Source organism: Saccopteryx leptura, chromosome 3, assembly GCF_036850995.1.
Source record: "Saccopteryx leptura isolate mSacLep1 chromosome 3, mSacLep1_pri_phased_curated, whole genome shotgun sequence".
Lineage (NCBI taxonomy): Eukaryota > Metazoa > Chordata > Mammalia > Chiroptera > Emballonuridae > Saccopteryx > Saccopteryx leptura.
Window position 1 is genome coordinate 166,181,220 of NC_089505.1, and position 15,638 is coordinate 166,196,857.

Here is a 15,638-nt window from a genome sequence, read left to right on the forward strand (position 1 = left end):
AGAAATCATAAAAAAGAATCAGTCCAAAATTAATGCAATAATAAATGAATTCACTAGCCTGACCCTGTGGTGGCGCAGTGGATAAAGCGTCGACCTGGAAATGCTGAGGTCACCAGTTCAAAACCCTGGGCTTGTCTGGTCAAGGCACATATGGGAGTTGATGCTTCCTGCTCCTCCCTCCCTTCTCTCTCTCTCCTCTCTAAAATGAATTTTTAAAAAAGTTAATTGAAATGAATACACCAGAAGGAAATCAGTATCAGATTAGATGAAGCAGAGGATCAAATCAGCTAGTTAGAAGACAAGGCAGAGAAAATACCCATTCAGAGCAGCAAAAAGAATTTCTAAAATGAGGCTAGTTTAAGGGACCTCTGGGACAACCTCCAGCGTTTGCATCATGGGGGTGCCAGGAGAAGAGATAGAGCAAGGGATTGAGAACCTATTTGAAGAAATAATGACTGAAAACTTCCTTAACTTGGCAAAGGAAGCAGACATACAAGTCCTGGAAGTGCAGAAAGTCCCAAACAAGATGACCCAAAAAGGCCCACACCAAGACACATCATAATTAAAATGCCAATGTATAATGACAAAGAGAATCTTAAAGGCAGCAAGGGAAAGATAGTTGCCTACAACAACTGTCAGCTGATTTTTCAACTTTAACTTTGCAGGCCAGAAGGCATTGACACGAAATATTCCAAGTGATAAAAAGAAACTACAACCAAGATTACTCTATCCAGTAAGACTATCATTTAAAATTGATATCTAACGAGCTTCCCAGACAAGAAAAAGCTAAAGGAGTTCATCACCACCATACCAGTGTAACAAGAAATGTTAAAGGGACTTCTTTAAGAAAAAGAGGAATATAAATATGAATAATAAAATGGCAATAACTTATGTACCTATTAATAATCACTTTAAATGTAAATAGATTAAATGCTCTAATGGAAAAACATAGAGTATATGCCTGACCAGGCGGTGGTGCAGTGGGTAGAGTGTCAGACTGGGATGCTGAGGACCCAGGTTCGAAACCCTGAGGTTACTGGCTTGAGCGTAGGCTCATCTGGCTTGAGCACAGGCTCGTCGGCTTGAGCACAAGGTCACTGGCTTGAGCGAGGGATCATAGACATGACCCCATGGTCACTAGCTTGAGCCCAAAAATCACCGGCTTAAAGCCCAAGGAAGCTGGTTTGAGCCCAACGGTCACTGGCTTGAGCAAGGGGTCACTTGCTCTGCTGCAGCCTCCCAGTCAAGGCACACCTGAGAAAGCAATCAATGAACAACTAAGGTGCTGCAACAAAGAACTGATGCTTCTCATTTCTTTCCCTTCCTGTCTGTCCCTATCTGTCCCTCTCTCTGTCTCTGTCCCTGTCACACACACACAAAAAAGACAAGAGTATTATTTACTGGATAAGAAATCAAGTACATATGCTGTCTACAAGAGACCCACTTCAGATAGAAAGACACATAGACTGAAAGTAAATGAGTAGAAAAAGGTATTTCATGCAAACTGAAACAACAAAAAGCTAAGATAACTATACTTACATCAGACAAAATAGTCTACAATAAGAGACAAAGAAGGACATTATATAATGATAGAAGGATCAATTCAACCAGAGGACATGACCCTTGTAAACATTTACACACCCAACATAGGAGAACCTAAATATATAAAGAAAATATTGATGGACATAAAGGCAGAGATCGACAATAACGTAGTCATAGTAGGGGACTTCAATACCCCACTGACATCAATGGATAGATCTTTCAGACAGAAAATCAACAAGGAAACAGTAGCCTTAAATGACACATTAGACCAGATGGATTTAACTGATATTTTTAGAGCATTTCACCCTAAATAGAATATACATTCTTCTCAGTGCACAGGGAAGATTTTCCAAGGCAGGCCACATGTTAGGCCACAGAACACAAGTCTCAATACATTTTGGAGGACTGAAATCAAGTATCTTCTCCAACTACAATGGTATGAAATAGAAATCAATTAAGAAAACTGAAAAACACAAACACGAGACTAAATATCAAGCTACTAAACAATGAATGTGCTGCCTGCCCTGAACGGACAGCTTGGTTGGTTAGAGCAGTGGTCCCCAACCCCCGGGCCGTGGACCTGTACCGGTTTGTGGGCCATTTGGTACCGGTCCGCAGAGAAAGAATAAATAACTTACATTTCTGTTTTATTTATATTTAAGTCGAAACGATGTTTTATTTTTAAAAAATGACCAGATTCCCTCTGTTACATCTGTCTAAGACTCACTCCTGACGCTTGTCTCGGTCACGTGATACGTTGACGCTAAAATTAAACCCATAAACTAGCAAAATGAGTGAAAAACAAAATTCCATCGAAAGTTTTTTTGCTAAGTGGAAAAGGGCCAGTGAGAAGACAGAAGAAGAACCTACGACCTTGAAGAAAAAGAAGGCTTCATTTAACAGACAATACCAGGAGTCCTACTTGAAGTATGGATTTATCGCAACTGGTAATTCTCGTGCACCAAGGCTGCTCTGCATAATATGTGGTGACCGGCCAAATAATGAGGCAATGAAGCCTTCAAAACTGCTTCGTCACTTGGAGACCAAGCACCCTACTTTAAAAGACAAGCCTTCTGAGTATTTCGAAAGAAAAAAGCATGAACAAGGACAGAAACAATTACTGGTGGCCACTACATCAATAAATGCGAGTGCACTGAGAGCATCTTACTTGGTGCCTAATCGTATTGCTAAGGCTAAGAAGCCGTTCACCATTGGTGAAGAATTGATCCTTCCAGCCACTAAAGACATTTGTCATGAACTTCTAGGAGAAGCTGTGGTTAAAAAGATAGCACAGATGCCTCTTTCGGCTACCACCGTCACACGGCACATTGAGGAAATAGAATCACAATTGTTGGAAAGGATTAATAAATCACCATGGTATGCTCTCCAGATTGACGAATCTACAGATATTGACAAGGCAATGCTACTTGTTTACGTGTGTTATCTTTATCAAGAGGATGTGCATGAGGATATGTTATGTGCACTATCATTGCCAACCAAAACCACAGCCACAGAACTATTTAAATCGCTGGATGACTATATAGCAGGAAAACTGAAATGGTCTTTATGTGTCGGCATAGGCACAGATAGAGCTGCTGCCATGACTGGAAGGATGTCTAGTTTAACTACTTGGATTAAGGAGGTTGCACCTGAATGCGAGTCTACGCATTGTGTCATTCACAGGGAAATGCTGGCTAGCCCAAATATACCACCGGAACTTAACAGCATATTGAATGATGTTAAAGTTATTAACCACATCAAATCACACGCCCTTCACTCGCGCCTGTTCGAGAAGCTTTGTGAGGAAATGAGGAGCACAGACACCTTCTCTTATATGCAGAAATAAGATGGTTATCCCGAGGGAGGTCCCTGGACAGAGTGTTTGAATTACAAGAGCCGCTGCAGAGATTTCTCTCAGAAGAAAAGTCACCGCTAGCAGCACATTTCAGTGACAAGGAATGGGTTGCAAAACTCGCTTACTTGTGCGACATATTTAATCTCCTCAATGAACTCAATTGGTCACTTCAGGGGAAAATGACAACTGTCTTCAAGTTGGCAGATAAAGTAGCTGCACTTAAAGCCAAACTGGATTTGTGGGGATGACACGTGAACAGGGGTATATTTGACATGTTTCAAACATTCGCGGGAATTTTGGAAGAGACTGAGCCCAAGCCTTCATTGTCCCAGCTGGTGCATGATCACCTGTATTTGTTTTTAAGAGTTTGAACACTACTTCCCAACCACAAAAGACCCACGAATTGCCAAGGAATGGATCCGCGATCCATTTGTCAACAAACCAAGTGAATCCAGTGTGTTTATGCAAGAAGAGGAGAAACTACTGGAGATCACAAATGATGGCAGCCTTAAAAATATGTTTGAGACTACAGCTCTGCCGGTGTTCTGGATTAAAGTCATGGCAGAACACCCCGAGATCGCCACAAAAGCACTAAAAACCCTGTTGCCATTTCCGACATCCTATTTGTGTGAAGCGGGATTTTCTGCAGTTATAGCAACCAAAACAAAATTACGGAACAGACTGGACATAAGCAACACACTTCAGGTGTCATTGTCTCCCATTCCCCATAGATGGGACCGTCTCGTTGCAGAGAAACAAGCTCAAGGCTCCCACTAATTAGTGTTCTTTCTCATTCTATATAAACATTATAATAGGCTACTATCTCTCATTCTATGAGATGGTGTCTGTGCTCCGTGTTCATTTCCTCACAAAGCTGCTCGAACAGGCGCGAGTGAAGGGCGTGTGCTTTGATGTGGTTAATAACTTTAACGACATCATTCAATATGCTGTTAAGTTCCGGTGGTATATTTGGGCTAGCCAGCATTTTCCTGTGAATGACACAATGTGTAGACTCGCATTCAGGTGCAACCTCCTTAATCCAAGTAGTTAAACTAGACATCCTTCCGGTCATGGCAGCAGCTCCATCTATGCATATGCTGACACAAAAAGACCATTTCAGTTTTCCTGATAGATAGGCTACTATCTCTCATTCTATATAAACATTATAATAAAAAACCCTTAACTTACAATATTCATAACAATGGTGAGTTGTACTTTTCATGCACTTTATATTTGTTTTTGTGTTGTATCTTATTTTTAAGGCATGTTTAAATGTTACCATAGCGACTGGAAAGTGGAGGCAGAGAGGATGTTACTCATGTTATGTTGTTGGTGCGATGTTAAGAGGATGCTTCTAATAAAGTTGCATACGAGTACACAGTGGATTCATGTTTATTTTTATTGTCGTAGGTTCATGATTGGTAGCAAGCCTCAACCTACCATATTACATATTGATTTCAGACATGAAACGTTGTCAGAATAACAAATTTAAATACAGCCTGAATAATGAGGACATGCTCGTTCCTCCTTATACTTACCAATAAATATCGTAAGTTCAACAATTATATTTAAAAATACCACAGTTTTTACGCCAGTCGCATAATTTTATTTTGTGCATTTATCCATCCCATCCTAAAGGCCGGTCCGTGAAAATATTTTCTGACATTAAACTGGTCCGTGGCCCAAAAAAGGTTGGGGACCACTGGGTTAGAGCATCACCTGAAAGTGCAGAGGTTGCCGGTTCAATCCCCAGTCAGGGCACAAACAGAACAGATTGTATTCTTGTCTGTCTGTCTCTCCCCTCCTCCTGTTAAAATCAATAGATAAAATTTTTTTAAATCATTTGTATAAAAAAATGAATGTGTTAACAATGAAATCAAGGAAGAAAGCAAAAGATACCTTGAGATAAATGAAAATGAAAACACAATTACCCCAAATCTATAGAACACAGCAAAACTAGTCCTAAGACAGAAATTCATAGCAATACAGCCTACCTCAAAAAAGAAAAAAAAAAATCCCAAACAAGCTAATATTATACCTAAAGGAAGTAGAAAAAAAAAGCCCAAAGTGAGTAGACGGAAGGAAATAATAAAGATAAAATGAAAATAAACAAAATAGAGTCTAAAAAAATACAAAAGATTAATGAAACCAAGAGCTGGTTCTTTGAAACAAAAAGATTGATAAACTTTTAACTAGACTCATCAAGAAAATAGAGAGCCTTCCCAGCTGTTGCTAAGGCGCTCAGTCCTGAGGAAGCTAAGGCCACAGTGGAGTGAGACTCTCACCTGCACCTGGCGGCACTGACCCACACCATGGCCTCCACCTCGGAGCTTGCTTGCCCAAGCTCACAACTACTTGGCCTTCATCCTGCATGATAACCGAGACAACATTCACAGAAGATCAATGCCTTTTAATAAGATTAAAAGCAGCTGGTGTAAGTGTTGAACCTTTCTGATCAGGCTTGCTTAGAAAGGCTCTGGCAATGTCAACACCGCCAGCCTCATCTGCAATGTAGGGGCTGGTGGACCTGCCCCAGCAGCTAGTGCTGCACCAGCAGGAGTCCCGCCCCCTCCACCACTGCTGCCCCAGCTGAGAAGAAAGTAGAAGCAAAGAAAGAATCTGAGGAGTCATGATGACACGGACCTTTTTGAGTAAAGCTCTTTTGTAATATGTTCAATCAAAAGCTGAACTCTGCTAGAGAGAAAGAGAGAAAGAAAGAACCCAAATAAATAAAATCAGAAATGAGAGAAGTGAAAACTGACAACATAGAAATACAAAGGCTTGTAAGAAAATACTATGAATGACTATATGCCAACAAACTGGACAATCTGGATGAAACGGAAAATTCCTAGAAACATACAACCTTCCAAGAGTGAATCAAGAAGAAACATAGCCTGACCAAGCAGTGGTGCAGTGGATAGAGTGTTGGACTAGGACGCGAAGGACCCAGGTTCGAAACCCTGAGGTCGCCAGCTTGAGTACGTCTCACCAGCTTAAGCCCAAGGTCACTGGCTTGAGCAAGGGGTCACTCAATCTGTGGTAGTCCCCTGGTCAAGCAAGGCATATCTGAGAAAGCAATCAATGAACAACTAAGACGCCGCAATGAAAAATTGATGCTTATCCCTTTCCCTTCCTGTCTGTCCCTATCTGTCCCTCTCTCTGTCTCTCTCTGTTACACACACACACACACACACAAAAAGAAGAAACACAAAGTCTGTACAGACCAATTACTACCAACAAAGTCAAATCAGCAATCAAAAAACTCCCAACAAACAAAAGTCCTGAACTGGATGGCTTCACAGGTGCATTTTACTAAACATCTGAAGAAGAATTAACATCTGTCCTCAAATTATTCCAAAAACTTCAAGAGGAGGATATGGTTTCAAAGCTCACTTTATGAGGCCAGCATTACTCTGATTTGCAAACCAGACAACCACATTAGGAAGAAAGAACTGTAGGCCAATAACCCTAATGAATATAGATGCAAAATTCTTCAATAAAATAGCAAATCAAATTCAGCAATGTATTAAAAAGGTCATACATCATGATCAAGTGCGATTTATTCTTGGGATGCAAGTTTAGTACAATATCATCAAGTCAATTAATGAGATACAAAACCTAAACCAAATGAAGGATAAAAATTATGTTGTATCAATAGGGGGAAGGAATGCATTTGACAAAATCCAGCACCCATTTATGATAAAAACTCTCAGCAAAGTAAGAACAGAGGGAACAGCCTGACCAGGCAGTGGCGCAGTGGGTAGAGCGTCGGACTGGGATGCGGAGGACCCAGGTTCGAGACCCAAGGTCGGCAGCTTGAGCGCGGGCTCATCTGGTTTGAGCAAAGCTCACCAGCTTGGACCCAAGGTTGCTGGCTCGAGCAAGGGGTCACTCGGTCTGCTGTAGCACTCACCCCCCCCACCCCCCGCTCCATCAAGGCACATATGAGAAAGCAATCATTGAACAACTAAGGTGCCGCAACGAAGAATTGATGCTTATCTCTCTCCCTTCCTGTCTGTCTGTCCCTGTGTCTCTCTTACTCTCTCTGTCTCTGTCACAAAAATAAAAAATAAAAAAAAAGAATAGAGGGAACATACAGGAACATATACTTCAGCATAATAAAGGCCATATATGACAAACCCACAGCCAACATCACACTCAACTCACTAAAAGTGTTTCCCTTAACATCAGGGACAAGACAGGGATGTCCCCTTTTACCACTCTTATTCAATGTAGTACTTGAAGTCCTAGTACCAGCAAACAGAAAAAAAGAAGAAATAAAAGGCATCGGAATTGGAATGGAAAAAGTAAAACTGTCATTATCTGCAGATGACATAATATTACAATATATAGAAAGAACATTAAAGATTCCACACAAAAACTACTAGAATTGATAAATGAATCCAGTAAAGTAGCAGAATACAAAATTAATATTCCAACTTAGTCACTTTTTTTTTTTTAACAGAGGCAGAGATAGGGACAGACAGGCAGGAACAGGGAGAGATGAGAAGCATCAATTATTAGTTTTTCATTGCGCGTTGCGACTTCTTAGTTGTTCATTGATTGCTTTCTCATATGTGCCTTGACCGCAGGCCTTCAGCAAACCGAGTAACCCCTTGCTGGAGCCAGCGACCTTGGGTCCAAGCTGGTGAGCTTTTCGCTCAAGCCAGATGAGCCCGCGCTCAAGCTGGCGACCTCGGGGTCTCGAACCTGGGTCCTTCCACATCCCAGTCCGACGCTCTATCCACTGCACCACCACCTGGTCAGGCTTGGTCACATTTTTATATACCAATAATGAATAATCAGAAAGAGTAATTAAGAAAATAATCCCACTTAGCACTGCATAAAAAAAAAATCTAAAAATAAATTTAACCAAGTAAGTAAAAGACCTTTACTTAGAAAATTACAAGACATTAAAGAAATTACAGATAAACAGAAGCAATTACCATGCTCATGGATAGAAAAAAATTAACATTTTAAAATGTCTGTACTACCCAAAGCATCTATAGATTCACTGCAATCACTATCAAAATACCAATGACATTCTTTTTTTTTTTTTTTTTTTTTACAGAGACAGAGAGAATCAGAAAGAGGGATAGATAGGCACAGACAGACAGGAACAGAGAGAGATGAGAAGCATCAATCATCAGTTTTTCCTTGCGATACCTTAGTTGTTCATTGATTGCTTTCTCCTATGTGCCTTGACCGTGGGCCTTCAGCTCGAGCCAGCGACCTTGGGTCCAAGCTGGTGAGCTTTGTTCAAATCAGATGAGCCCATGCTCAAGCTGGCAACCTTGGGGTCTCGAACCTGGGTCCTCTGCATCCCAGTCCGACACTATCCACTGTGCCACCGCCTGGTCAGGCACCAATGACATTCTTCACAGAACTACAAATAGTTTTAAAATTTATATGGAACCACAAAAGAACCCAAATAGACATAGCAATCTTGAGAAAGAACAACTAAGTTAAAGGAATTTCTCAAATCATGTCTCTTATTTGTTAACTGATGTTCTATAAGAGTTCCATTTTCAAACAAGTTTGAGAACTGTTTGTGTTTGGTCTTGTTGTTCGTTTGTTTATGTGATTTGCTGCAGAATTTATCAGTTTTAATTATTTATGTATACCACAACTCTGCAAAAGGGGAATAAGATCTTGAATGTAAGGTTTCCCAAATTCATTTAATACAGAATCTTTCCAGTGAGGAGCAATTTGGAACCCTTTCTTTGAGCAACACTTAATGACATACTTAGGGATGCCTGTGTTCCACAGAGCACACTTGTGTGTGTGTGTGTGTGTGTGTGTGTGTGTGTGTGTGTGTGTGTGTGTGTGTATTTTTCTGAAGTTGGAAACGGGGAGGCAGTCAGACAGATTCCCGCATGCGCCCTACCGGGATTCCCCAGGCATGCCCACCAGGGGGCGATGCTCTGCCCATCTGGGGCGTTGCTCTGTTGTATCCAGAGCCATTCTAGTGCCTGAGGCCACAGAGCCATCCTCAGCACCCGGGCCAACTTTGCTCCAATGGAGCCCTGGCTGCGGGAGAGGAAGAAAGAGACAGAGAGGAAGGAGAGGGGGAGGGGTGGAGAAGCAGATGGGCTCTTCTCCTGTGTGCCCTGGCCAGGAATCAAACCCAGGACTCCTGCACGCCAGGCCGACGCTCTACCACTGAGCCAACCAGCCAGGGCCCACAGAGCACACTTTGGGAAACAAAGTCTATGTCTTCATATACCCTGGTTGTCTTCCAGTATGCTCTATACTCTACAACGAATGATCAACACATTAAAAATATATATGTAGAGAGATTATATATATTTATTATATATATCATATATATATATTTTATTTTGAATCAAGGAAGAATTTCTTAAACTAGACTAAAAAAAGCATCAAATATGAAAGAGTGGGCCTGGCCAGTTGGCTCAGTGGTAGAGCGTTGGCCGGGCATATGGACATCCTGGGTTTGATTCCTGGTCAGGGCACACAGAAGAAGCGACCCACTGCTTCCCCACCCCTCCCTTTCTCCCTTCTCTCTCTTTCTTCCCTTCCCACAGCCATGGTCCGATGGAGCAAGTTGGCACCATGGCCTCACCTCAGGCACTGGAATAGTTCGTTTGCGAGCAAAGGAGTAACAGCCCCAGATGGGCAGAGCATCCCCCAGTAGGGGGCTTGCTGGGTGGATCCTGGTCGGAGCGTATGTGGAAGTCTGTCTCTCTGTCTCCCTGCTTCTCACGTAAAGAAATAGAAAAACAATGAAAGATTGATCAATTTACATTAAAATGAACTATTCATTAAATGATTATCATAGATAAATGAAAAGAATTGAGAAATGATATTAGCAACACAGAAAAGAAACAAAAGATTAGTATGGTAGGCAACCTCCAAGACAGACCCTGCCACCTGTATTCACAGCCTGTGTTGTCCCACAGTGTATGGGGTTGGTCTGCATCACCAATTGCATAGAACAGAAGTGATGATATGTCATATCTTAGAGTAGGTTATTAAAAGATTGTAGCTTCTGTCTTGAGTTCTTTCCCTCTTGGATCACTCACTGGGGGAAGCAAGATGCCATGTTGTGAGCATCCCTCTGAAGAGGTACACATAGCAAGAAACTGAGGCCTGCCTACAACCACGTAAGTGACCTTAGAAGGGATTTTAGTGTCCCCGTCAAAGCCTTGAGATGACTGCAACCTTGCCAACATCTTGACTACACCTGAGAAACTCTTAGGCAGAGATACAAGCTGTGTTACACAGCAAGAGATAATACCATTAGCATCCTTCATACATAAAAGAACTCCCCATGAATGAATATGGACAGATAACAAACTGAAGAAAAATATGGGCAAAAGTTATAAACCCTTTTCACAGAAGAGGAAATACAAATGATATACATGAATAGATGTTCAACCACATCAATATTCAGGGAAAAGCAAATAAGACCACAATGAAATGCTATTTTACATACAAAGAACTGACAGAAATTGAAAAGTCTCACTCCTAAGTGTTGGCCAGGATATAGAGCATGTAAGTAACCCTTATGCACAACCTGTAGGTGTGTAAAAATGTTACAACCACTGAGTGGAAAATGTGGCATTATTTTTCTTAATTGAATATAATTATAACCCACAACCTAGTAATTCCACTCCTAGGTAGATCATAGAGAAACTGTTGTATCCATAAACATACACATGAATGTACAGAGCAGCACTGTTTATATCGCTGACCTTTGACTACGTGAGGGTTGGGGGGCATCTACCCCCCACTGTCACACACTTAACTATAACTTTATACTCCTCATAAACTTAATTACTAGTAACCTGCTGTTGACCAGAGCCTTACTAATAACATAAACAGTTGACTAACATATATTTTGTATATGTATCATATACTAGGTATCAAAAAACAAAAGACAATGTAAAAAAGAAATTCATATTTACTTATAGGTATAACGATTCATGCATTGATAATGAAGAAACAACAATATAATTGCTTTATGGTAGTCTAGTGTAATCAATAGGACTGCTTCATGGTAGCCTAGTCTATACACTAATGAATGAATAATTATAAAATTTTTATATTAGAGTCATATTCATAATACAGTACTGGAAACACTGTCACTTTTTTTAAAACCACCTACCTGTGATGGTAGGCTGATATGCACCATTTTCAATCAGAAGAGAGGCATAGTAATGTAATTCTGTGAAAGCAAACTTATAAAACAGTAAGAAAACCAATACATTATTAATCCTGTATTATGTATCACTCACTATATGCTTATGTAAGGATGGGCTATCCACTTCCATAAATGTCTTGCACATAATGTTTAATACAGTGATGACACAAAAATGTCTGATACAGTTCTTGCCCTATAGCTATTAGATTATCGCACAAAGAAACTCACAAAATAGATGAGTTAATTTTTTAAAAGACTTTATTTCTTGATTTTAGAGAGAGAGAGAGAGAAAGAGAGAGAGAAGTGGGGAGTAGGAAGCATCAATTCACAGTTGTATGTGCCTTGACAGGCAAGCCTGGGGATTTGAACCCGTGACCTCGCATTCCAGGATGTTTTAGCCACTGCATCACCACAGGTCAAGTACAGGTAAGTTTATTAACTGCACAGCATAATGATTAAAAAGTATTCATTCAGTGGAAGTGCATTATCACAAAGGTCTTCACACTGAATAGGCTGAGGAGGAAGCAAAGGGTGGTCTTGCTGTCTCAGGGGTGCCGAGGAGAAAGAGGTGGAGGTTGGACGAGGAGGCAGGAGAGGCATGCACATGCGGTGTAACTTTACAGAAATATATCATAATTTGTCTGACATTTTTGCTTTTGCATTTTTCTAAAAATGTTTCTATATAATACTAATCCTTTTTCTCTTTGCTTTCAGTGTCTGTACCATAAAAGGGTCTATGTCATAAGAAGTCCAAAGTAGTCTTGAATAATCAGAACCCTTCTGCCAGATGGTCTAATGTCCTGTTTTCTCACTCTGCTTCTTGTCTTCTTCCTCGTCATCTGGCATCGGACTGGGGTATTCATATCCATCAACTCGTCTTCGGTTCATTCCCCTGGTGGGGTGTCTATTAGCTCTTGAATTGCTCCAAGGTCCTCATCTTAGAACCCTTCACATACCCTTTTTTTATTATTTTGCCACATCCACAGTCTCTTTCATGATTTCCCTAATTGGCTGTCATAAGTCCTGGGAAGTCAATGCACAGCACCCGGGCAGTTTTCTCCATCAGGGATTTGTTTCAGGCTTGATGGCTTTCACAGCTTTTTCTGTAACTATGATGACATCTTCAATGGCGTAATCCTTCCAGACTTCCACAATGTTCTACCGGGGTTCTCTTCCACGGCGTTGACAATCCTTTCCACAGTACCATGTGCAATGAACCTTACAGGTCCTTGTAACTCCCTAATCTAGATAGAGGCTGAACAGAGATGCCATTTGGGGACAGATAGACCACTTTGATACCTTTGGTGAATTCATGGAATTCTGGGTGGCCAAGAGCACCATCCAATATTAAAAGAATTTCAAAAGGCAGTCACTTACTGGGAAGGTACTTCCTGACTTCAGAGACAAAGCATGGATGGAACTGATCTGGAAAAGGGGTTTTCATTGTCCAAGCCTCCTTGTTGTTCAACCAAAACACTGGCAGCTGTTGTTTATCTTTTCCCTTCAAGGCTCAGAGTTTACCAGCGTTATAGATAAGGGCCAGTCCTGATCATAAACCAGACCCCATTTGCACAAAACAGTAGCTAGCCCATCCCTTCTTGCCTTAACCCCTTGTGCTTACTTCTCTTACTAATAAACTTCCATGGTGGTACTTTTCTTCCAGAATAGAACACTTTCGCCTGCATTAAAAACCTGCTCAGGCCTGACACAGTGGATAGTGTCAAATTAGGATGTGGAGGATCCAGGTTTGAGACCCTGAGGTCGCCAGCTTGAGCGTGAGCTCATCTGGTTTGAGCAAGGTTCACCAGCTTGAGCTCAAGGTCGCTGGCTCGAGCAAGGGGTCACTCGGTATGCTGTAGCCCCCCTCCACCCCCGGTCAAGGCACATATGAGAAAGCAATCAATGAACAACTAAGGAACCACAACGAAGAATTGATGCTTCTCTCTCCCTTCCTGTCTGTATCTGTCCCTCTCTCTGACTCTCCCACAAAAAAACAAAAACAAAAAACACCTGCTCTGGCAGATAGTCATTCTCTTTAATTACTTTCTCAATGGCATCTGGGAACTTCTCTGTCTATTCATAAGCAGAAGCTGCTACTTCTGTTATCTTGACATTTTAAAACCCAAACCTCTTTTTACAACGGTCAAGCCATAGTTTGCTGGTATTAAATTTTGCAGCCTTAGACCCATCAACTTCCTTTTGCATCAGGTGGTCATACAATCACTTCAGTTTTTCTCAGATCATGCAGGAGCTCGAGCAGCATGGTGTGCCCAGGCAAGTGAGGGCAAAGGTAGACTTGCGGAGGTGGAGAGACCAGCCAGGGAAGAGGGAGACAAGCAGGAGCTGTGCTGTCACTTGCTGGACAGCACACGCAACTGGGTATGAAACAGTCCTGGTTTATAGCCCTCTCCTCACACCCCTTCAATGCACAGGACAGGCCACCCTACCACAGCATCAGTTGCCTAATAAAACTTAAAAAATAAAAACCAGCATTAGGGCCATTACTACACAAGGGACTGTGTCCCCAAACACCTGTATCTGTCCACTCTTCCAGCATCCCCTCGAGCAGGACAAGGCATGTCTGGAAAATGAACAGAAGTCTCCCTCAGCTTGGTGGCCCAGGTCCCTCTCCCACTCAAGGGCTTATGAAACCAAAGAAGATTCTCCAAACCTGAAATAACAGTAAATCTATAGTTAAGCTCTTCACAGCTTTTGTCCTCAGGGCTCCAAGAAAAAATGCATTGCAGGGTGTCATGAGTGGTTTCTGAGATAAATCGCATGTACCAGAACTTATGTAATTAACCACTTTTACTCCTTTTTGAAATTAGTTTACTAACCAGTATGAAAACATTTCAATATTTAACATTAACTATGGCTTTATCAGTGTGGACTGGCTGAATATTATTCCTGCTCAGGCAGAGTACAACACAACCTTTACAGAGCTCAAAAACATGGAAAGTTAATCAGGTTTAGGAAAAAATACCCATGTGGAAAAATAAAGAAAAACAAACCAATACAGATAAAATTCAGGATAATGGTTATCCTTGAAGGAGGGGGAGTTGGTAATTTTCTACTTCTTAAGTTCGGTAGATAGATTTGTGTTTATTATTGTTCATAACATTTAAGTTTTTTTCCACACTAAGCTCTCAGGGTTAACTTTCTGGATTTACCAAATCAGCTTGCTGCAAGCTCCCATTCCTTACAACACTATCACCATCTTACACACACGAGTAAGAAGTCTTGTCAAATACTAAAACTGTGCTGAAATCAAGATAATCATGTAATCATGCCTGTAGAGTTCCCCACTTGCAGCCAAAGAAAGGAATGAGGCTAATGTCATGTTACTTACACTTAGGACTTACGTCAGTTGGTCATTTATCTAAAGTATCTAGTACTTTTTTTTTTTCTTCTATGTGGGATGGTTGATCTTGGGCCTGCGGGGAGCAAGCTGGCCCCAGACTTTTCCAAGTCCACATTTCTTTGCCTCCAATTCTTACATGTCCAAAGACAGGGAACTGTAGACATGCCTTTGTAGGAGGATACAATAGTACCTAGTACTTTTAAGAGCTGTTGAACTTCCCAGGATTTACTCTTCAACCCCTAATCTTCTGACACCCTTTATACTTTCTGTAGTGTCTTAGATTACTTACAAGGACTATACTCAGGAATATATATATACTATATTTGATCTCAGGTTATATGAGCTCAATGAAATAAGTTTGGTGTTGGTAATTTTTCACCTAAACTTGTAATACCTTCCTCACAAAGAAAATCTTTTTAATAAGTTTAAAGATAGTTTTGCTTTTAATGTTGTTATTAGGATGTTATCTTTCCCTGCCAAGTAGGAACTGACTTCCCTGACTATAGTTCCGATAGCACAGGCCCTTTCCATTTGGAGCTTTTTGTTGACACTGTGTCCCTGCGGTGTGGTTAGTACGTGTCCCTACTTCCAGCTTGGCACAGATCTCTACATTTTCATCCCAGCAATTATAATCCCTCATTGTTCAGGATGAAGTAACTACTCATAGTTTCATATCCGCCCTTTTAAAAAACTAAATCTTCTGAAATTAAGAC

General features: G+C 41.1%; 1 non-coding gene across 1 annotated transcript; it reads right to left on the reverse strand.

Annotated features, from left to right (window-relative positions):
- Positions 1-14,973: 14,973 nt before the first annotated feature.
- LOC136401617 (small nucleolar RNA SNORA38) lies at positions 14,974-15,104 on the reverse strand. The gene has a single exon (XR_010750640.1). It is a non-coding gene; the product is annotated as a small nucleolar RNA SNORA38 (small nucleolar RNA).
- Positions 15,105-15,638: the final 534 nt, after the last annotated feature.